This window comes from Pleurodeles waltl, chromosome 12, assembly GCF_031143425.1.
Source record: "Pleurodeles waltl isolate 20211129_DDA chromosome 12, aPleWal1.hap1.20221129, whole genome shotgun sequence".
Classification (NCBI taxonomy): Eukaryota; Metazoa; Chordata; class Amphibia; order Caudata; family Salamandridae; genus Pleurodeles; species Pleurodeles waltl.
In genome coordinates this window covers 495,586,661-495,611,566 of record NC_090451.1, presented here as the reverse complement: position 1 = coordinate 495,611,566, position 24,906 = coordinate 495,586,661, and positions in this window count along the sequence as shown.

The following is a 24,906-nucleotide window of genomic DNA, read 5'->3' as shown; positions in this document are numbered from 1 at the left end:
TTGTCACCCGGGGAGAGGCTCAAGGCACCTTTGCTGAGCCGAGGAGGTCACGCCCATAGGAGCTGTGACCTCCTCAGCCTAGCAAAGTTCAGCTCAGGCAGCCAGGAGTGTGCGCAAATCGCGTATGTCTGCTCCTGGCTGCCTAAGCTGAACATGGAGAGTGTCTGTCAGGCTGACCTTTGTTCCGCCTGACAGGCACTCTTCATGAGGGGCAAAAGGTGGGGGGGCGTGGCCCCTCCGCCCTAAAGGACCCCCGCCACTGGTCCAGAGACTCCCAGGTATCTGAGACTGGGACTAGCCATGCTGGAAGGTGTTGTACGGGTTTGAGCTGCATACACGACCCACTGCCGGGTTCAATCTACTAGTTTAGCCGGTGTATTTCTCAGGTGAGGCACCTCTGCTAATGCGGAGGAGCATTGCCCGCTGGAATTCCCAAAAAGGAAAAATAAACTAGTTTTATCATTTTATTTTTCCTTGTAGTCTGGGAAGGTGCTGGGCTGGATGGAGGGGGCCGGAGGAGGGCTATGTGCCCACAAAGTGCGCATGTCTATTCAGCCGGCCGTTTTGGCCCGGCCAAAAAGACATGCACACTTTGCGTGTTCTCTATCCGGCTGTATAGCACAGCAGGGAGAGAACATGCCCAGGCCCTCATTCCCAATCTGAGCGGCAAAGCAGGCCGCTCAGGCCAATCAAGACACTGCTGTCATGTTGGCGACAGCAGTGTCGTGATTGGCTGAGAGCCTGTGCAGCTGGGAAGAAGAAGAGAATAGAAGGTAAGTGTTTTTTGTGTTTTTTTTTTTATTTGTTTTTTTAAAAGCCCTATCCGTCTCTTCGCGCATTGTCCTTCTCCACCACTGCTGTTCAGTTACAGTCGCCACAGGTATTTCCAGAGGTTTAAACCTTTGGGCTTGATCTTTTCTGCTCTCTCCACCTCACCCTCCTTTCTTTCTGTCTCAACTTTCTCTGTCCTGACTCCACCCTCCTTTCTCTCACTTTACCTTGCTGCCCCACTCACCACAATCTCTACTTCCTTTCATCTCACTCTCTTCACATCATCTTACTCTCTCTCTACCTTTGCCACCTGTTGCTGTCCTCGGCCTTTCTATTTCTCCACTTCATTCTCATATTTGTCTCACCTCATCCTCCTCTCTTTCTGGCTTCTCCTCCTTTCTCTTTCCTGACCGAGCCATCCTCTCACTGTGCGTCAACATACTCTTGCTCCACTTCACCCCTCTATTTTCACTGCATCCTTATCTCTCTACCTCACTCTTCTCTTTCTTCCTTGTCCTTCTCTTTCTCCCCCTCTTCTCTCTCCCTCCCTCTTGCTCACCCCCCTCTGTCTTTCCAATTTGCCCTCCTTCTGTTTCACTCACCATCCTCCTCTTTTCCTCACTATCCTCCCTCCTGTCCCTTACTCATTATCCTTCTGTCACTCTGCTTCACCTCTTCTTCTCTCCACCTCACCCTTCTCTTTCCTAACACTTTAGTACTCGAGGAGTGATAGCAGCACTATAATCAGGGCCACTGGAATTATGCAACAGGGAAGGACCAAATTAAGCAGCAGGGCTGACTACATTTTGCAGGGTAATGCGAGGTAGTATCATTTTATTATTTTGATATTTTTTACATGTTAACACTATCTGGAAAAAGTAAAATGCTTTACTGCATTAGTACCAGTTTAAAATGTGAGTACAGCAGTAAGCAGCTGAAAATGACCGTAAACCTTTCACTGTGCAGTAACACCTGACCTTTGTTTTGAGTAACTTTTGATCCATTTATGATGGCTGTTTGGTCAAATCGGCAGATTATGCAGCAGATGATGGATAATGCGGCAAATGTGACAAATCCAGAATTACATATAAAATGCTGCAGTTACAGAATTATGTAATTCCAGTGACCCTAACTATAATCCATTTCCGTCTCTTCATTTGACAAAATGAGAGAGTTTGTTGCGAAGAGAGTAAATGCACAATCACTGGTGCCCAGAAATGGCGTGTCTGTTCTTTAAGATCCTTCTAATTATATTACCAAGCTCTGCCTTCTGCCAGCACCTCGAGAGACTGAGTAGGCAAGACAGTGGCAGCACATGTTGCCAGTGCTGCCATGAAATTGTTGCCAATCTTTTTGTTTGCGTAATAGACACTTGCACTGCTCCTTCCAATTCTGTACCAGTGTTGTGTTAGGGAAAGTGACAAGACTTTTCACTTAAGAAGAATCCAAACTTTGCCATTGTCAGTCTTTTTTGCTTAATTCACTATTGAAGCACTATTGAATTATGCTATTCTGTGGCTGCACAGTATTCCGCAGAATATGATTTGCAACAAAATCAATCATCTGCTGCATAATTTTCAGATTTAAAAAAAAAAAAATGTTTCTAGGTCAAACGGATGAAAGTTCCTCAAAACACAGTGACATATTTTGTTGTGCAGTGGAAGGCCCTTCACAGAAGTTGACTAATCACCTTTCAGTTGCCTACTGCTGTATTTGGTGATAAACTGGGACTAACGAGATGTAACCTGTGACAAGACAATGCTAAAGTATAAAAACATAACAATAATGAAGTAATATCACAAAATGTGCTGCAGTACGCAACATAATATGCCTTTTGTTACCACATAATTTTTCCAATACTGCAGTTTAATTTGGCTTCCCCCAGTTACATAATTCCAGTGGCCCTAGCCTTAAATTGGGACTACCATGATAGTAGAAATAAAATAAAATAAACCATTACTAAGATATATATCCTGCTTGTATGCACATGTTCACTCACTTTCCTTGTAATGGCAAAATTCTTCACACTGTTCCTACCAGAAAACTGTTTTCACCCCTTAATTACTGTGCCAGCTTGCGGTCTCAATATAGTGAGTGTGTCACAGGTACTTCTTCTATTTACGCTTGTACGGTAATAGCAATCACCTCATGTTATCTCATCACTGTCCCCAGGCACGTATGGTAGCCCAAGCCGTTAGGCTTTGATAGTGAGGCTGCAGTCCTGTGTCATTTTTTTAATTACCTAAAAGAACAAATGATTGTTTCCTACTTGTGAATGGGTCTTTGGAGAGCCTGGCCCACCTGGCTCACCCTCTATAACCGCGCCTGATGGGTGATCAGAGTGCTGGTCTTATCTAATTTAAGGTCACTGAATCTAGGCAAGTACTGGAAGATCATGTGTGAGAGATGGAGCATGCCACCTTTAGGCCATTTACAAGTTTGTGGGTGGATTGGACTTCATAACCAATGAGAGTAAAAATCCCATGGGGAAACCCAAACCACTCGTACATCTATTCCTGGGGGTTTGGCACTAAACAATCACACAGTGTGTCTGTCTGCCTAAATCCAAGATATTAGAACCCTCCTTCCAAGGGTCAGAGCAATGAGCACACACTTGAGGTATGCTCAGTATAATGAGCCCCCTCTCCAGGAAACTCAGTTCTACAGTGGGTTTCCCCTCTCTGGAGGAAATAGCCTGTCGATCTACACAAAGGAGCAGGCAAGCTAAGGTGTGGCCTGTATTTCACTATCAGAAACAGCACTATTGAAGCACTATTGAAACTGGGCCATCTGTGGGCCACACCCACCAGGCCTTGTAATCTGTGGATATGCATTGGATCCTGGCAGTCAGAATCCATTGCTCCCAAAGATGTGGATGTGAGAAAGTAGCCTCTTTCTAACATGGTTGCCACAATTGTTGGCCTGATTGTCAGTGTGTTTTGACTGTGTCCCTGGGATCCTGCTAGTCAGGGCCCCAGCGCTTGTAGTTTGTGCCCTACATGTAAGTATGTTTCACTCTTTTTATTAGTATGCTTGACAGTATCACTGGAGTCCTTCTAATCAGAACTCCAGTGCTTATGCTCTCTCTGGTTCCAAATTTGTACTTACGTACTGGTAACCCAGTATTCCACTCATTATAAGTCTCTAGTTTATGGTACCTAGGCACCCAGGGTTTTGGGGTTCCAGGAGATCCTTATGGGCTGCAGCATTTATTTTGGCACCCATAAGGAGCTCATACAAACACTTCTTCAGGACTGCCATTGCAGCCTGAGTGAAATAGCGTAAGCACTATTTCACAGCTATTTTCACTGCATCAGGTCACTTATAAGTCACCTATTTGTCAGGCCTTTCGACCCTGAAGGCTGGGTGCAACCTGTGTGTGAGGGCACCCCTTCACTAGCAGAGGTGCCCCCGCATCACCCAGGCTCATTTTCCGAGACTGCGTGAGTGTGGGGACGCCATTATAAGTGTGCACAACATATAGGTCAATACATATATGTAGCTTCACAATGGTAATGTGGCCATGTGAGGTGTCTAACAACTGGGAACTGTATCCCAATACTGATTCCAGTATTGGTTGCACAATCCCATGCACTCTGGGGGTTCCACCATGGCCCCCAGTACTGCCATACCAGTCTTCTGAGGTTTTTACTGCAGCCTCAGCTGGTGCCACCTCACAGATAGGCTTCTGCCCTCCTGGGGCTTGAGCAGCTCAATCCCAGGAAGGCATAACAATGCATTTCCTTTAGGAGAGGGGTGTTACATCCTCTCGATTTTGAAATAGGTGTTTCAGGCATGGGAGGGGTAGCCACCCAGAGCCTCTGTAAATGTTTTGAAGGGAACAGATGGTGCCCTCCTTGCATAATCCAGTCTACACTGGTTCAGGGACCACCAGTCCCTGCTCTGGCATGAAACTGGACAAAGGAAAGGGGAGTGACCACTCCCCTGTCTATTACCACCCCAGGGGTGGTTCCCCCGAGCTCCTCCAGAGTGTCCCTGGTTTCTGCCATCTTGTTTTCAGGATGGTCAGGGAACTCTGGGAGCATCTGAGTGGCCAGTGCCAGCAGGTGACGTCAGAGACCCCTCCTGATAGGTGCTTACCTGGTTAGGTGACCAATCCCCCTCCTGGGGCTATTTAGGGTCTCTCCTGTGGGTGTTTCTTCAGATTCGGATTGCAAGACTCCAGCAGGAATCCTCTGAATCCTTTAGTTCATCTTCTACCACAGATCAACCACTGACTGATCCAGGAACTCTACAAAACTGCAACAAAGAAGCAAAGACGACTTCTGCCACCTTGTAACTTCAGCTCCTGCCAGCAACTGCCACAGTTTCCAGGCTGTGCGCGCTCCAAGGACTGCCTGTCTTCATCCTGTACCAGAAGAACCAAAGGAATCTCTAGTGAAGTGATGGATTTACTTCCCTGCTTCAGCAGGCACCTCTCTACAGCGATGACCGGTACCCTGGGTCCCCTCTCCTGATGACGAGCGTGGATCCTGGAACACAGGTGGTGCTCTAAAGTGACCCTGACTGTCCAAAGGTCAGCTGTCCAAATTTGGTGGAGGTAAGTGCTTGCCTCCCCGTGCCAGACAGTACCCCTGTGCACCACATGTTTTGCAGCTCCTATGGCTTCTGTGCACTTTTCCAAGAATTCCTGTGTGTACAACCTAGCCCAGATCCCCAGCACTCTATCCTGTGACGTACAGCTCCTTGAGTTGTTCTCCGGCGGCATTGGATCCCTTTGTGTAGTGCTGCAACAACCACCATTTGCAACTCCTTTGTCCCTGTGCTGTGGGACTCCTGTGCATGCTGCCTTGTCTTCTGAGGGCTCTCTGAGTTGCCGAGAGCCCCCTCTGTGTCCACCACCTGGGTAGAGTCGACCTGGTCCTTCCTGGGCCCAGACAGTGCCATTTTTCATGAATTGCAAGTTTTGCGTTTACTGAGGCTTGTTGGCAGAATCGAGCGACGCAACTCAGACTGCATTCATCCATCCGGCGTGGGACATCTGCACCAACCAGGAACCCACATCTATCTTCTTTGGTGCAATACTGACTTTGCCTTCTCACCAGTGCTTCTCCTTTTGCACCTTCATCCGGGTTAGCAGGGGCTCCTGTTCTTTCTGGACTCTTCAGTGCTTCTTGGACTTGGTCCCCTTCTTCCACAGGTCTTCAGGTCCAGGAATCCATTGTTGGTGCCTTGCAGTCTCTTCTGGTTCTTGCACTGTATTCTACCACGACTTCTAGTGTGTTTTAGGAAACTTGCTGTGTTTTATGCCTGCTTTCCTGGGCTCAGGGGTGGGGTATTTGATTTACCTTTTGTGTTTTCTTACACTCCCGGCGCCCCTCTACACACTGTACTTGCCTAGGGGGAAACCGGATTTTGCATTCCACTATTTTAGGATATGTTTTTTGTTCCCCCTAGGCCCATTGCAACCTATGGCGATTTTCACTATTTGCACTATTTTCAAACTGGTTACTTACCTGTTTTTGGTTACTAGTATGTAATGTACTTAACTTCTAAGGGCGTATAGTCTCCAAAATATTTTTGGCCTTGTGTCACGCAAGAGCTTTGTATGTCTCCTAGTTCAGCCTTGGCTGCTCTGCCTTCAGCTACCTCTAGACAGCCTGGCTTCTAGACACTGACTACATTTCACTAATAAAGGATAACTGGACCTGGTATAAGGTGTAAGTACCTTTGGTACCCATTGCAAACCAGGTAAGCCTCCTACAGTGGAAACATGGGATTAACAAGAAAAACAGATGAGCTCGGTCACAAATGAAAAGACTGTGGCTGAATTCCCCATTAGTACAGTCACATTTGCTGCATCACCATGTAAATTGTTCCATGCCTGGTGAATTTTGAGCATTGTTTGCTAGGGTCCCCCGATGTGACGGAAACACACAGATGCTGTCTGTGAGGTCCATCTAGTAGAGGCTAAGGCAGCTCGAGGTATGCTTTGTTTGCAGGCAGCCCTAATAAGTGCTCTATAGCATCCACTCCAGGGCAACAGATGAGTAACCTACACTACACAGTAGTCACAGGTGACCATAGGGTTATTTTAGGTTGAGGCACAGTTGGCAAGAACTGGATATAGGCTGTCATGACTCTTAGACCAAGGCTCCAACCAAGAGTGAGAGGTGAAAAACTCAGGGCCTTAAATGGTTTATACTTTATTAGGGTAGGAATTCTAAATCAACCTTCTCAGTGCGTTGGAATATGAAATCTAATAGCCACCTAGAAATGTTATGACTGGCCAAGGCTACGTAATGATTCAATATGGCAGCCAAGATGAGAAGTATTCTATATGATACATTGAAGAACAACCAGGAACCATGCAGAACAAACAGTGATTACAGGTGCCAAGGATAATATTCTTATACTGTCCTATATGGTTAAACCATGTGATACACCAACAGACCCTGTTCCTGCACTGATTGCTGCTGGGCCTGATAGGTGCTTATTGAGGATGACCATGAATGAGTAGTATTCTATGAACTCTAGGAGTAAGCAGTTTAAGTGAATGAACAGATGAGATGTGTTTGGTAAAGGGCTGATATCTAAGCCTTAGGCCCTTCAACACCTGGGACCTGGTCGCCATATTGGGAGTGGCGGCCAGAGAGTCAGAAGCATCAGGAAGAACAAGAAGATTATATGGTAATGTTCTCCATTGCATTGAATATAAGTGCAAGTCTTGGATAGAATTTCTACTCATCAAGTTTAACCTTAGTCTTTTGATATCTACAGCTATCAATTAAGACACATGCAACTTGACTCACTGCTACAAGGAGGTGCTCTATTTTATGAAGAATAAATGAAATGGACCACAGACAATATCACTGGCCCAATACTTTCAAATTTTCATTGAAGTTGAAGTCTCATTGTGTGTTACTGTTTCTTGTTACTGTTTCTCACTAACAAAACCATTTTATTCAAAATTAGACATCTATTAAGTACTCAATTAAATCTTCTCTTTGATGTTAGAGACTATCAGCATTTGTCCTATATTGGTCGACAGAGTTCTAAACAGGCCCAAAGTCTCTGAAGGGTGGCGAATGTTGTCAACTAATCTTGTTGCTCAGGCGGTGATTTTCACAAAATCAATGTGTCTGTCAGGCAGATGCCACAAAAAAGTTAAAGTTTCAAACAGGTTGAGAGTCTCACCTAGGCATCCAATCTTAAAAGCCCCCGCACACAGAGTTCCAAAAATTCAGACAATCTCAGACACGTAGAAAGTCTCTCTCAAGAAGTTGCATACTTGCAGAAAGTCTCCCAAACGGAGTCTCTCTCTTGCTCTCTTTAGCCCTCTCTCTCATGCACACACACACACACACATTTGCAAAGGGTCATGCACAAGTGTAAGGCATCACAAAACACATACAACTTAGGCACAGTCACACACAAGCAGACTGACACAGTCTAAAACATGTGGAGTATCACAGAGGAAGCCTCACACTTGTATGTGTTTGAACATTAGCCTATGTGAGGGATGTACCATTATGTCCGTGGTATGAGATTGCCCTTGATATTTTGGGTCCTCGTTTTCAAGTTGGCCTGCATTAGCTATTGTGTCAGGAATTACCAAAGCATCAGTAATTAAAAGCAAAGAGAGCAATCCCTGAACGATCCTCTCAGACAATGGAGTTCAATTCATTTCATAAATGTTGGGAGGATTTCTTGCGGGAAAGAGGTATAGTGCACAAGAGGTGCTCTGTCTATCATCCCCAACTAATGGGATGGTAGGGAAATTCAACAGAACTGCGAAAGAGAGCTTGCTGTTGGCCAGAGCGAATGGGAAACATTGAAACGAGGAGTTGTGGAGAAAGATGTGTTGAGAAAAGAAAACAAAAACAAGTTCAAATAAAAACTGACTTTTGACTTACGTAGAGAAGTTTCTGATTTTAAGGTGACACAAAACAAGAGCAAAAGCCTATCATTCCCAAGAACATTTGCACATCATCCTTTTTCCCTGGCCTTGACAATTTCTGTATGGTATTGACAAAACCATCCTTAGACTTAATTCCTTTGACTGAGATAAGATGACACACATATTCTATTCCTTCAGAGCAAATTTACATTTTTTTGCATTGAGAATAACCCTGTGCTCACATAATACCTGTAAAGCCCCCTTGACTCTACAAAGGTGTTGTTTTCTGTCTTTTCCAAATATAAAAATATTCTACTGAAAGTTCAGAACTTCTTTCATACCACCAAGCATTCTTGACATTATCCTCTGAAACACTGAGGCGGCAGAACAGAGAGCAAAGGGCATACAAGTGAATCGGTATGTGCCAAATGGAGTGATAAAGGAAGTCAAATCTTTGAAACAGTCAGTAAGCTTGGCTTGACTTGATGATACGCTGACGTAAGATCCAGAGATGTGAACCATCTAGTACCAGATAGAGTCCCCACCATTTCAATTATGTTAGGCAGAGGACATTTGTCCTCCACTACTCTTTTATTGAGTTCGATCAAATCAACACACAGTCTAATTTTGTTATTTGGCTTGCGTGCTACCACTATGGGAGACAATCACTCCTTTGCTTCAACCTGCTCCGTAATTACCTCACTGCATACCCTAACCAATACGAGCTTAATGGCTTCTCTGACACTTTACAGTATGCTCCTCACCTTGCACAAAAAAGGAGTGGCACCTGCTTTCACTTTTATATCAAGTATGTAGTTCTTCAAGCAACCTGCCCTCTTAGAAATGATTGACAGAAACGCATTCGCTGGAACTTCAGATGGCCACTTGACACAGTAGACCTGAACTTGTACTTCAGGATCACTATTGGGGTTAGGTGTTATACTCAATAACTTCAGATGCAGCCACTCAACGCAGTATCACCAACCACAGGAATGTAAACTTTTCTTTCCGCCTCATTACCTATAAAACAAAATTGACCATTGAAGTATCTAACCAATTCTTTCGGTTTACTACCATGAGCATTAGGCTTAACATCTGGCTCCAATAATTCAACTCTCCCCTTAAAATATTTTTCAAATAGCACATCAGATATCAAAGTCAAGCTCCAGAGTTCATTATCATTTCCACACCAATATTGTTCAGCAAAACAACATCGGGGGTGTTTGACCCCATCACTGACTCCATTGACAACATCAGCTACTTGTAACAGAAATAGTTCACTCCTCTTATCCACCTCACTAACCATTCTTCTGCCATGAGTCCCTGTTTTAGAATTCACACCACTCCTGCAACGCTTTCCAAAATGTCCTTACTTCCTACACACCTGTGTTTCAGATTTTTTTAAGGATTACGGTGCAATTCAGCAACACATGGCTGGGAATGTTCGATTTGTTTTGCTATGAGTAACACTTCACTGAGTTTTGGGTCCCCCCACAACTCCTCTCTCACTTTATTATTAGCACGCTTTAACATAAATTGGTCCCTTATCTGCTCTTCAGCATTGCTACCAAAATTTCAAGTAGAAACTGTCTCAAAGCAGGAACATAATCTTCAACAGACTCATCAGGTTGTTATGCCCGCATCCCAAAATGGTAATGTTCTAAGAGTATAGACAGTTTGGGCAAATAATGATGTCACGGCACCGTAGTGATGGGAGTGACTGCGCATAGGAGAGAAGGATGCTTTCAGATGTGGCAAATTAAGAGCATGCGGCACAAGGGCTCAATGCCGATCGAAGAACAAGTGACACCTGTTCTAGGCATAGAGATGAAAGGCGCACAGCCCCAGCATGTGGCACAAGCATGAGGGACTTGCAGATGCAATCAGTAAATCTCCCAAGTCTAGAGGAAGCTTTGCACGGTAAGCAATCGTAACCATCTCAGCGCCTAACCCCCAACCGGCTCCAATAATTACTCTCAGTTTGAGAATTAAGGTTTAAAATTTCAGATTTGAGATAAAGCAGAGTCTAAGATGGAAATCAGAAATTTTGCAACAAAGTTGGGTAATAGTAAATCCTTTAATGGCACCTGGTGCAATCAACTTAGTCCGAATTCAGTATTCGGAGTTGAAGTCTTTAGATTTTCCAGTAGTCAGCAGGGTCTCCAGTCATCACCAAATTCTGGTACTTAAGAATGACACACAGTAGTAAAAGGTGAAATTGCAATCTTTATACTGGAAAAGGACCCCTGCCTCCTACCAGCTCCTCATCAGTAAAGCACTAGCTGTTCCCTCACGGAATTCTAGAAACTTACATTAGGTCACAGATGACAGTAAATGGAACATGCTTACAGAACCAATGCCACAATATAATATTCTTGACTGCTGTAGAATTATTGGCATATTATGGGCCTGATTCTAACTTTGGAGGACGGTGTTAAACCGTCCCAAAAGTGGCGGATATACCACCTACCGTATTACGAGTTCCATAGGATATAATGGACTCGTAATACGGTAGGTGGTATATCCGCCACTTTTGGGACGGTTTAACACCGTCCTCCAAAGTTAGAATCAGGCCCTATATGTTCGATTTGCTTTATTCTGCAAAAAAACCCACTAAACTTAAAAGTAGTAAATCTACTTTCAATCATTGGAGTACTTTCACAGATAATTATTTGCTACTTTTTTGTGAATTGCCCCATGGAGTCTTCCGTAGACAGTGAGTCTTGGCAGGTATAGTGCCTGAAAATGGTGGCCTCTCAGATACACAGAGAATAACACAGAGGTAGGAAAATACTGCTAATTCAGAGAGGCTAATGCAATTATAGAGTCTGCCTCTTTCTTTCTCTCTATTTCTACATACACACACAACACCACATGTGTGTGCACGCACACACACACACACAAGTGATTTGGCATGTTATCGCCTGTGTAGCCTGTAGCCCCCAATGTCAAACCACATGCACCTATGTCCAGCATGAACACAGCTCCTTTAAATATATTTTTACTTTTTCCTAAGGTGTGTACACAGATTTTCATGATACAGGTGAAATAATTACCGCTGACCATTTAAAGTTTGATAATTCCCGTTCTGTGATCCATTAATGCTTTCAGTAGCTGTTGGACGATCTCCATTTTAACAGGATAGCCAATAAATGTACTAGACCCAGAAACATACTCCTCTCTTGCATATTCAGTAGAAGTCTGGTTTTGGCACTGCCTATGAGAATCAGTTCTTCTGATCTTTGTGAGTCCTCTGTATGAATAAGGGTTCTTGCAGATGTATGTCAGAATGTCAAAAATTTGACCTACAGGAATATCGACTGCGTAGTATTGTCAAGGTAAATATATAAAGATGTGTGTAGGGTAACTGTTCTTAATTTCCCATCAAAATGCATTTATAAGATATATTATCACTATATATTCACATGGAGTAAACAAATTACAAAATGTATGCTTTGCTATATATTGCAACCTTTGCAATATAGTGTTAATCAATATTCTGGAGTCAATATTCCAATAGGCCGATAGTAAAACTTGATATTCTGGTAGAATCTCCCATGGTATGTTAAAAATGGTGTATAGGAAACTCGCCATGATGGACATTGTTAGAAATGGGGTCTCTAGTTGGCAGTCAGTTTGCACCCTGTCCAAGGAGGGACCCTCACTCTAGTCAGGATAAGGAGGATACCCGCTCAGATAACCCCTGCTCACCCCCTTGGTAGCTTGGCACGAGCAGTCAGGCTTATCTCAGAAGCAATGTGTAAGGCATTTGCACATAACACACAGTAATAAGTGAAAACACTACAAAAGGACACCACACTGGTTTTAGAAAAATAGCCAATATTTATCTATATACAACAAGACCAAATACATTAAAGATCCAACATACAATAAATAAGATACAAATTTTGCAAGAATTATTTAAAAAGACAGTTCCTTGAAGTCGATAGCTCCACCTGGGGCTATCATGGCACGGGGTTTCAACAAAACGAACAGTTCAGGCCGGCCACGGCGTCACGGGCCAACTACTGTGTCAGGAAGATCAGCAAACAGTAACTTTGGAATTGCAGGGCGCCATGATCCTCGCGATGAGATCCAGAGAGCGGCATTGCTGGCATTGCGACGTCAGTTCCGGAGGTCGGTGCGGGGGTCGTCAGGCCCTTGAAGTCACATGTGTTGCAGATCGAACTCCAGGCTGAAGAAGCCAGGAACGCTGGTGTGAATGGCATCAGGACTGCAGTGCGAAGTGGGACGATGCAATGTGGGGTGCCCACAGATCATAGTGCAGGCGGCAGCTCGGGGACAGCGTCGAGTGGCGTTGGTGAGACCAGGGCTGTGGTGTGAAGTGGGGCGGTGCGACGTGTGGTGTCACCAGGTCACTGTGCACGCAGCGGCGTAGTTGCTGAAACACTGTCGTCGGTAGGCCCAAGTCGGTGGTGCAGTGTGGGATGGGCTCTGTGCGGCATCCACGGGTCGCGGTGCAGACAGGGACACCTGGTGATGTCACTGGAGTCAATAGTGCTGGCATCAGTGGACTGGGGCTGCGGTGCGGGATGGGATGGTGCTTCGTGTACCTCTCTAGCGGTGGCCACAGGTCACGGAGCAGGCAGCGGCACCAGTGTCAGCAGGAGCGTCATCATCGGGGATGCCCAGCCTGCGGTGTGAACAAAGCGATGCCGAACTGCGGGGCCCATAGGTCACGGCGCAAGCAGCACCTCAGTGGCAGCATCAGATGGCGATGGCGGTGAGACTAGGGTTGCGTTGTGAAGTGGGGGGTGTGGCTCCATGCGGTGTAGGCAAGTCACGCTGCAGGCCAGCGGCACCGTTGGTGGCGGTGCAGTGGTTTTTGTTCCTGAACAGCACAAAACACACAGTCCCTAGTGCTGTGAGCAGATGAAACTGAAGTTTTTGGTGTCCCTGAGACTTCCAACAGGAGGTAAAATCTACTCCAAGCCCTTGGAGAACTCTCTCAAGCAGGATACACTGCAAAGTTCACCCTTTGCTCTCCTTTAAGGCAGTGGCAACGATGCAGGCCAACCTAGCAAAGCAACACAGCAAAGGGGCATTACTCCTCCTCCAGCTCTTCAGCTCTTCTACTTGGCAGAAAGATTCTAAAAGTCTGGGGTTTTGGGTCCACTACTTATACCCCTTTCTGCCTTTGAAGTAGGCATACTTCAAAGGAAAGTCTCTGTTGTTCACAAGATCCTGGATTGCCCAGGTCTGGCCCCAGGCACACTCCAGGGGGTTGGAGACTGAATTGTGTGGGAGAGGGACAGCCCTTTCAGCTGTAAGTGACCGCTCCTCCCTCCACTGTAGCCTAGTAGGCGCATCAGGATATGCAGGCTACACCTCAGCTCCCTTTGTGTCACTGTCTAGAGGGAATTCACTACAGCCCAATTGTCAGTCTGTCCCAGATGTGGAATATCCAAGCAGAAGCACAGAATGGTTTAAGCAAGAAAATGCCCACTTTCTAAAAGTGGCATTTTCAAACAATTTAAAAAACAACTTTACCAAAAGATCTATTTTCAAATTGTGAATTCAGAGACCCCAAACCCCACATCTCTATCAGCTCTCAAATGGAAAATGAACCTTAAGGATAATTAAAGGCAGCCCCCATGTGAACCTATGAGAGGGATAGGCCTTGCAACAGTGAAAACCAGATTTGGCAGTATTTCACTATTAGGACATGTAAAACACATCAGTACATGCCCCACCTTTAACATACACTGCACACTGCCCTTGGGGCTACCTAGGGCCTACCTTAGGGGTGTCTTACATGTAGTAAAAAGGAAGGTTGGGGCCTGGTGAGTGGGTTCACTTTCGAAGTCGATTTGGCAATGCAAGACTGCACACATAGACACTCCAGTGGCAGGTCTGAGACATGTTTACAGGGCTACGTATGAGGGTGGCACAATCAGTGCTGCAGGCCCACTAGTAACATTTGAGTTACAGGCCCTGGGTACCTCTGGTGCACTTTACTAGGGACTTACCAGTAAATCAAATATGCTTATATGGGGAGCACTTGCACTTAAGCACTGATCAGCAGTGGTAAAGTGTGCAGAGGCAATAAGCCAGCAGAAGCAGAGTCCAGTATACCATAAACACAGGAGGTCAGAAGGAGAAAAGACGGGGGAGACTCACCAAAAAGCTGCTTGATATTAGGGTAAAATCTCTCATGGTAAGTTAATAATGTTGTGTAGGAAGCTCACCATTGTGGACATTATAGTTTCAGTAGAAACCATACTCCTTCTGTTACTACAAGTGATAGTTTTTTGCTGACTCCATGTAAGTCATGTAAAACAACCAGTTCTGTTTTAAGCATTGAAATGCTGAATGCTAACAGCATAAACCAGCAGCATTATTCCACTGCAAGTTAGCAGATACATAACAAGCCATGTAAAGACCTTGTAAATGAGACCAATGAATTTACTTTGACTGCTGACAATGTATGCTCTGTGACCTCCAGACAATCACCTTCTGTCCAAGTCTTCAAAGTGGCATCCAGGAGGGGTGAGACCTCTATTTTTCCGGGGATGGGATTAACAGTATCCATCTGGTAAATGTACAGGTTTAATCCTGTAGGGTATGACTGCCAACACACCTTGCTAAACATCAACACACAGCAAGTGCTCCTCTGGAATATTTGTTTTACTTTTTCTCTTTACTTAGCTGTCAAGAGAGTCCAACTGCTAAACTAAGCAATGCTAAATGTTATAATAGCTGTGACTGACATGTTAATCCAACCACAAACACAAAGTCACAGTTCCATTTTAGTTATGAAAAAAGCCAGACTTGGTAACAAAAAGCAGACCTTGCAAAAATGCTTATGCCAGCCCACTCCCTTTATCTCCTCGTGGTATCGCTCTCTTTCCATCCATCATTATCTCTCTCTCTCTCTCTCTCTCTCTCTCTCCCTCTCTCTCTTTCCCCTTTCTGGTCACTTTCTCTCTACTTTCCCCATTCTGGTCACTTTCTCTCTCTTTCTCTCTACCTCCCTCACCCTCTCTTTATCTTGAAGCTCCCTGTGTCTAATATAGTTAACCTCAGGGAGCTGGGAAAAGTGGCAGCGGCACCGAGCACAACCCTTAGCTTTCAAAACCAGCCACCAAGGTCTTCAGCCCACCGGGGAAATACCGGGTGGAAAAAAGATCTGCCCAACCGTGGAACACCGGACTCACTTGGTCTAGGTATGGGATATATTTTTAAAGAGGTGTGGTTTTGTGCAGTTAGTTATAACTGCTCTTGATTTTTATCAGTGAAACAAAGAATTCAGACTACGGAAACCAGTATTCTCGAGCCACTATATGATATACTTTCCTTCCCACAGCTTCCTGGACTTAATTAGAAAAATAAACAACTAGACAGCATACCAAGTGACTGCAACACCAAAGGTGTTTGCAAAATTTACTGTAACGGTGCAATTTACTAAGCGGAGTGGTAAATATATTTGAAGGACTACAGAAAGCATAGCATATCATCCAATGTAAAGGTACAAAACGTTCATAAGCTTATGACACAACAAATATTAGTAGTATTAAAAATCAATTAACCTTCTAAACTTGCCTCTCAAATATCTACTCAATAGCTTTGCAAGGTTAAGACAATTCCTGTTTAAGAAGCTTTACATCAGATTTCATCTGTGACATGTACGTGCTAACTGCGTGCCATGGTCCATGAAACCGGCTTGCAGAGTCTCTATGACATCTTGCCAATGATTTCCAATAATGATGATCAAATATCCACTTGTGTTACTAGTTGATAGCCAAGTGTGTAAATTAGAGACAGGGTAAGATTGCAAAAGATCTATGAGAAATGTATCTGACTCTTGCGGTAGTCTTAACTTGCTACTTATTTCTAGTAGTAAATCAGGGATATCCTTGGCTTATGCTTGGATGATGCTTGCAAATCAGTTCAATAGTAAGCCAGGTGAACTACAAGAGCCACAGCTAAATCTTTGCGAATTGGTTTTGACACTAATAAATATTTACTGGGATAACAATGTATAATTTAGGTTAAGTGGTAAAAGTTAGACATCTTCCTCATAGCTTCCACCCTTAGATCAGAGTCATTTGGAAGGAAGAAACGACTGCAGGAGATTCTGAGAGAGCTGTATTGTTTGGTGCCAGACCTCTGTCATAGAACTGACCCGCTTGTGAGTGCTCTGGAAGGAGAATACACTTCTGCTAACACTTCTGCTAACACAAGCCTGTAGGTAGCGACCTGGGGGAGAGGTAAGGATGGATGTTTCACACATGAGGGACTTTACAAATGGAACTATAGACCAGTTCCTCCGGATATTCCTGATATTGCACCAATTTGCACCGTCTGTTTTTTTAGTACAGAAACAAGGATGCTATTTATTCAGTGTAAATAAATCAGCATGCGTTTTTGCCCCATATTGGTGTATTGCATTAGTAGTTTATTTGCTATTTGTGCATTTGTTTTGAAAAGCTGACTGAGGGCCTGATTTAGAGTTTGGCGGAGGGGTTACTCCGTCAAAAAAAGGTGACACATATCCCGCCCGCTGAAATATAAATCCCATTTAACCCTTTGGGGTTTATATTTCGGCGAGTGGGATATCCATCACCACTGTGATGGAATAACCCCTCCGCCAAACTTTAAATCTGGCCCTAAATGTTGAATGCAAATGCACATTTTTTTCATGCACATCAATAAAAAAGATTTACATCGTAAAACGGATTCAATTGTTCTTGGAAAACCAAAGGTACCACTTGTAGAACCAGGTTTCACAGGTTGGAGTACCAAACATTTGTATTCATGACCCTTTGCTGTAGAATCTCTCTGATATCTCCCCTTTCGCAGTGCCTTACCACTGCAGACTGAGGATAGCAACTGTACTGCCAGGGTAAAGTGCAAGCCAGTTATACTAGCTCCTCTCTCTGACTGCCCCTAGTTGGACACCTTGTGATGCTGCAACATTCTACTAATAGGAACCTAAAATCGGCCAACACATCATAGGGTGCTAAATGAGTCTCCAACTTTTCTGGGCCAATCATTTATCCCGGTCAGTAAATTGAGGAGTCTGTAGCCAATTGCATTAGCTGCTATCTCTGGCTACCCCTAATTCCTCACCCTGTGAAGGTACCCAGAAGCTGATTGCTATTATGATGATATCCAGATGCTTACTGGTATGGACTAGGGACAGAAGGCCCTAGCTAAGCTCCTGTAGGCGACATCAGAAAGTGGAGGTAGTAACGCAGCTTCAGTTGAACAACAACAAAACAAATAATCCACTCATAGGGACCTAAAACTAACCAACACCCCAGAGGGGGTCTCAATGAGCCACCAACTTTTCCTGGGCATTCACTTATCCAGGTCAGTAAGTTGACGAGTGTGTAGGTGAATCTAGGTGCACATTTGTCAATGCTTCAACAAGTGAAGAAGCTGCAGAGTGGATTTTTTTCCTCTTTCCCACCCCTTGAGGAAGATAAGACATTTGCCTTCCGTGGTTTTAGGGCCTATTTTGATTGAAGCAATAATAAAAGTTAAGTTAGGTTATGCAAATCCCCTATAACTTGTGATCCCCAATGAACATGTATCCAGACTGACGTTTGATTCAAATGCAAGGATCTGGTTGGTTACAGGTCATAAAATATTCAACCACAACTCAAGGGTTAGAAAAAATATTCATTTGTAACAGGCCGAGAACTGAATCCATCACAGTTGTTTGCATATTCTGTAATAGTAGATGCATCATTGCTGTAGGAACCCACTTGATGTGTCAGATCTGAAAATTAACTCGGAATTCGTATTGCTTGGAGCAGAATATAGCTCGTTTTAAGATTACTCTCCAAAACACATACATACAGTAGGCTTCAGGACAGTATTCATCACATACCTTATGCTACTAACTGGTGTATCATTCAACTTCATACGAAGTACTTCCATTGGAATTCATGGGATGCATTATTTTCAGCATGTGGCAAGTGTTCACACAACGCAGAACCCATCTTGAAAATAAGGCCTTCTCTTTTCAAAGCAACACCTTTTGCAACATAAGAAAATGCTCATTACTATTCTACAATACAACAACTTAAGTATGTAAACGCTTGATATTGTCACCTACTATTTCTAAAGAAAAATCTTTTTAGTGTGTAAACAAAATTATACAATACAAATGAATTTCTTTAAAAAAAAAAAGCTAACAAATAATATCCTACTATTATATCTTTTACAAACGGGCTGTGTATATTCTTCACTCAAGCTCGTACTTCATCTCCAAGGTCGAATCGTCTGATTTATTTTAATTGTGAGCTTGCTCCTCATAAGGATTGTATGTGCCATTGTCGTCCTTCTTCAGTGTCGCTGGTTGGTAATGCCCCCCTTGTTCTTCTTCAATGTCGGTGGTTGTTTCTGCTGCGCTCCTTCCTCACGGTCACCTGTGTGCTCGCCTGTGGTCATTGCGCTCTGTCGCTAGTTTTCTATGCCATTAAGGGTTTTATCAATGTGCTACTTTCCCGTACCATTGTGGTTCTTCAGTGTCGCTGGCTGGAAGTGCAATGTAGTCCTACTTCTCCTATGTTGCTGGTTGAATGTGTCATTGAGGTCCTTCTTACATACCGTCCTTTTTTCGGAATAACGAACCCATTCTCACTAATAAAAGTGCTGCCTCATTTCTTAAATATTTTTAAAAGTATACCAAAGTTATTTTGCAGTGCCACTGTCATAAATTGCAGTTCCTCTTTTACATTTTTGAGCTACCAAATGTCTGCCTGTATGTACATCGTGCCTCTGCCACTTAATTTCCTCCCACCTAGCCAAGAAGTGCTCTTTCACAATTTTCAAGTTTTTCACAAAAATGGAGCAAACTTAATTCTTAGACCTCAAGACAGAATATTCATAGCAACTTAAAATATATTAAATAAAAGCTCCACGCATGTCCTTATGGCTAGACTGTGCTTTAGCATAGTGTCAGCCATTCGTTCGGTCCGCTCCCATTAAACCCTTGATGCACCATTCCTATACTATTTTCCATTTAAGGTTTGAAGCATCCCCAAGAGTTCTGCCTTGTCACTCTTTTGTTCATCATTTTTATCATGTCTTTGGACAAGCACATCCACTCCTAAAGGCTAATTGTTTCTAACCAAGTAAATAGCACTAAGGAGGTGCTAAGGTTCTGTGAGCCTATTAGCCTCCCACCAATTAAATGTGACCGCATAGGAAAGGCAACCATACAATACCCACATGCACCCTTTCCCATCCCGACAACCACTCTCCCCTCCCCATACTCACATGCACCCTCTCCCATCCCGCCAACCAATCCCTCCACCCCATACTCACATGCACCCTCTCCCATCCTTTCAACCAATCCCTCCACCCCATACCCACATGCACCTTCTCCCATCCTGACAACCAATACCCCCACCCCATATTCACATGCACCCTCTCCCATCCCCACAACCAATTCCCCCACCTCATACCCACATGCACCTTCTCCCATCCCGACAACCAATCCCTCCACCCCATACTCACATGCACCCTCTCCCATCCTGACAACCAATCCCTCCACACCCACCCCATACCCACATGCACCCTCTCCCATCCCGACAACAAATCCACCCACCCCCCCACTCCATACCATCACTTCACCCTCTCCCAAACCGACAACCAATGCCTCCACCCCATACCCACATGCACCCTTTCCCATCCCGACAACCAATCCCTACACCCCTCTCCATACTGATATACTCCCTATCCCATCCCAACAAGCAATCCCCCACCCCATACCCACATGCACCCTCTCCCATCCTGACAACCAATACCCCACCCCATACCCACATGCACCCTCTCCCATCCCGACAGCCAATTCCCCACTCCATACCCACATGCACCCTCTCCCATCCCGTCAACCAATCCCCCACCCCATACCCACATGCACCCTCTCCCATCCCAACAGCTAATACCCCCACCTCATCCCCACATGCCCCCTTTCGCATCCCGACAACCGATCCCTCCACCCCCACCCCATACCCACATGAACCCTCTCCCATCCCGACAACCAATCCAACCACCCCCCTCACCCCATATCGTCACTTCACCCTCCCCGATCCCGACAACCAATACCCCCACCCCATACCCACATGCACCCTCTCCCATCCTGACAACCAATCCCCCTGCCCATACCCACATGCACCCTCTCCCATCCCGACAACCAATACCCCCACCCCATATTCACATGCACCCTCTCCCATCCCGACAACCAATCCCCCACCCCATAACCACATGCACCCTCTCCCATCCCGACAACCAATCCCTCCACCCCATACCCACATGCACCCTCTCCCATCCCGACAAACAATCCACCCACCCAACCCCACTCCATACCCTCACTACACCCACCCTTAACCCGACAACCAATCACCCACCCCATACCCACATGCACCCTTTCCCATCCCAACAACCCATCCCCCACCACTCTCCATACCCATATACACCCTCTCCCATCCTGACAACCAATCCCCTCAACATCCCATATCCACATGCACCCACTCCCATCCCGCCAACCAATCCCCCACCCCATCCCGACATGCACCCTCTCCCATCCTGACAACCAATCCCCTCCACATCCCATATCCACATGCACCCACTCCCATCCCGACAACCAATCCCCCACACTATACCAACATGCATTCTCTCCCATCCTGACAACCAATCCCCCACCCCATACCCATATGCACCCTCTCCCATCCCGACAACTAATCCCCCACCCCATACCCACATGCACCCTCTCCCATCCTGACAACACAATCACCCCACCCCATACCCACATGCACCCTCTCCCATCCCGACAACAAATCCCCCAACCCCATACCAACATGCACCCTCTCCCATCCCAACAACTAATCCCCCAACCCCATACCCACATACACCCTCTCCCACCCCGACAACTAATCCCTCCACCCCATACCCACATGCACTCTCCGATCCTGACACCCAATCCCCCCACCCCATACCCACATGCAACCTCTCCCATCCCGACAACCAGTCCCCCCCACACCATACCCACATGCACCCTCTCCCATCCTGACAACCAATCACCCCACCCCATACCCACATGCACCCTCTCCCATCCCAGCTGACAATCCCCCCACCCCATACCCACACGCACCCTCTCCCATCCCGGCTGCCATTGTGTAAAACCTAAGATTTTTGTTTTTTTTTCAATAATGATGTGTGCTAAGCTTCAAACTTTTGGACGTGATGTGGGCAGGCCCGGCAGCGATGCAGGATTACAGAGGAAGATATTTCAGTTCACTTTTTGCCAGTGTTATGCGATTACATTATATCGTGTCCGCGACAATTTAATGAATAAACAAATAATTGAACTGATTTTATTTGCTCAGCTTTCTAGTAAATTCCAAAGTTCCCCGAGGCCTGACAAGCGTGAATATTGGGTATAGAAAACCTTCCGCTTTTACTGTACCTCGTATTTTCTAATCTATTGCGCAGAACACTATTCATAGAGCGATGATTTACCATGAAATAAAAATGTCATTAAACATTGTTATGCTAAGCAGATAAATTATGAAGCCATGATATCGGATAAAGGCCTGATTATCGATTTAGAATAATGAAAGGAATTCCTAACCATCCCTCCTACCCACGTCCCTCAGCCACTGACTTCCGGCTTTGGTTGTATTTAAGCGTTCCACCTGAACCTCCACCTCTATATCAAAGTCGCACAGCGAGTGAGAATATGCTGTGCGACCACTGAAGAGTTACTAGTCATTTGATTACAGAGCGACATCTAGTGGTCAAAATTATGAATGCCTTCGAAGGCATTAGCAATATTTACACAGCCTTTCTGTATACTGAACAAATAAATACCTGTGCTTCGCTATTAAGCAAATGCCCCTATTATGCGGACGTTTAACATTAATTAAGGGTACTATTACCAAGCACTGAACCAAGGATTTTGCGGACTAAAAAAGCAATAGGCAGCAAACTTAATTTATGACCAATGGCAATGGTTGGAATGCAAGGCCCGCAAGTCAGCAAATGTTAATTAAAGGGAAATACATATATACGCCTGATAATAGGACCTACTGTAAACAATTATTTTAAATATACTTAGAGTGGGTTTTGGATCAACCCAGTGGTGTCTTTTTCTCTCACCTTATGCGATCGGCCTTTTGGTATGTCATTCTATCGTCTAGGATGGGCATCCATTAAAATAATGATTTACTATTTTACATCTGAAAAGCGCACTCAGTTAACTCACTGTTTGACACATTCAGTTATGTATTTCATATATGCGTCGTATACAGAAAGCAATCCTCGTTTCCTGCTTTTCCCTCTGCACTGCCAAAGTCAACATTTGGGGCTTCAACTTGCTAAACACCATTAGAGCATGCTTATGTTTGCAAGCGTTAGAATATCAAAACCAGACCTGTTAGCTTTACCAATGCTTGTTATTACTGTTTCATAAACCAAATTCAAACCTTGAAATAGAACTACCCTTGCATTGCACACGACACACAATTTCATACACCTATGGGATTATTTTAAGGTTAAGAGAAAACTCGTACTAAAAGTAACCAATTAAGCCATCTTTTGTGCGCCACATGAAGTGTCAAGTTTGTTAAGGTATAATCACGTAATTATGATCGCCCACAGAAGAGGCTTGTGAAATAAAAAAAAACAGCACACAGAGTAAAGAATATCATGCAGTGGGTGAGCCATTGTCCTGGGTCCCTGGAGGCTTCTCTGGTGAGGTGTCTCTGGGGAGGAAGGATGAAGTAAGTGGGTGTGTCAAAAACTCAATCAAGGAGGATCCCTGAAGAACAATGATTTACATGTTCATCCGCGGAGTGACTGGTGACGTTGGGTGTGTAAGGTATACAAGTTTCCAGAGAGCTCAGTTCAACCCCTCCTCCTCCATAGCTGAGGACAACGTGATCAGGAAGAGCTGCTTCACGTCAGGGCTGTGGGGCCTAAGCCCTCCTTATCCCACTATTGATAGTTCGATAAGAGACAATCTCCATCTAGGGGGACTAGATTGTTACAGGGTTTCTTTCTGGTGGATGGACTGGGTCATAGGAGAACCAATTGCTCCATGGTCTGATGCTGTCCCTTGTCCAAACCATAGGCAGGAAGATTCGCTAAAGCTAACCGCATAAGAGTCCACCCTTAACAGCTTCTAGAGCTTGAGGAAGGCGAGGGGTCACCATCACCCAGACCTGCCGATTCCCATGAATGCAGTGAGTGGACAGTGTGCTGCAGGACATAATAAATGCAGAATATCAACCCATGTTTGTGAGTTTAGACACCGAATGAGATCCTGTTCCATGGCCTGGGGAGTAGGGCCTTCTGATGACACTGGCCCACAGACACTGTTTGCAACCTTGTGCCTTCCGAAAGGGAATTCTAGGGAAGGACTGCTTCTCTGGTGGGCCCTCTGAAGTTAAAGGACAACTGACTTCACACCTGTGTTGTACACTTCTTGCTGCCTTTCTTTTTGTTGTGCTACCACCCCAGATCAGATGTTGGAGAACTCAAGGTAGTTTCCTCAAGGGAGGCACAAGGGGTACCTGCCCATTGTCAAGAAATATTTCAGTAACGTGGCCTAGCCTTGACATGTGTGAGTGACACGGGCCCGAATGAGATGCACAGAGTAGTTAAGTGAATGAAGGTTTATGTTGACCCAACTCCCCGGGGGGCCTTGCGTGCAGATACCTTGCGCTGCTCATGCATCGGCATTGCATTGTGTAAATACACTTGAGGGGGATGACACCACATCCCTGGTGTATTTATTGTCTTCGTCCAAGAGGAAGAATCAAATCGTCGGGTTGCTGTAGCTCACTGTCCAGGGTGCAGAAAAACATGTCACTTACTGCACCGGGATGTTGGGAAGATGCTGTGAAGGTTAGCACCAAGCACAGATATGTTGCTGAAAACGAGGTAACTGCTATAAAACTAAGTAAACCAGTTCTATATTATTGTTAGAACCATTGGCAAAGCAAGGGCACCAAGGGCCTTAACGCTGACAAAGAAATCGCCCCCATCCATCTGCTTTTTTGATAGTAAAACATACAGTAAAGGGGATTAGTGCCCCCTACAGCCTGGGCCCCTGGTGCCAACGCACGTGTTGAGCTGCTGATAGCTACTACCGTGATTAGAATATGCTGGAGAATGTTGGCATCTCTCCAGCCAATCAGAGTGCTTAGACTGGGATTATTAACGGATATCAGCAACCTGGAATGAAGCATTTGAATCTGGTTAACCATTCACAAGGCTTCCTTTACAGACACTAA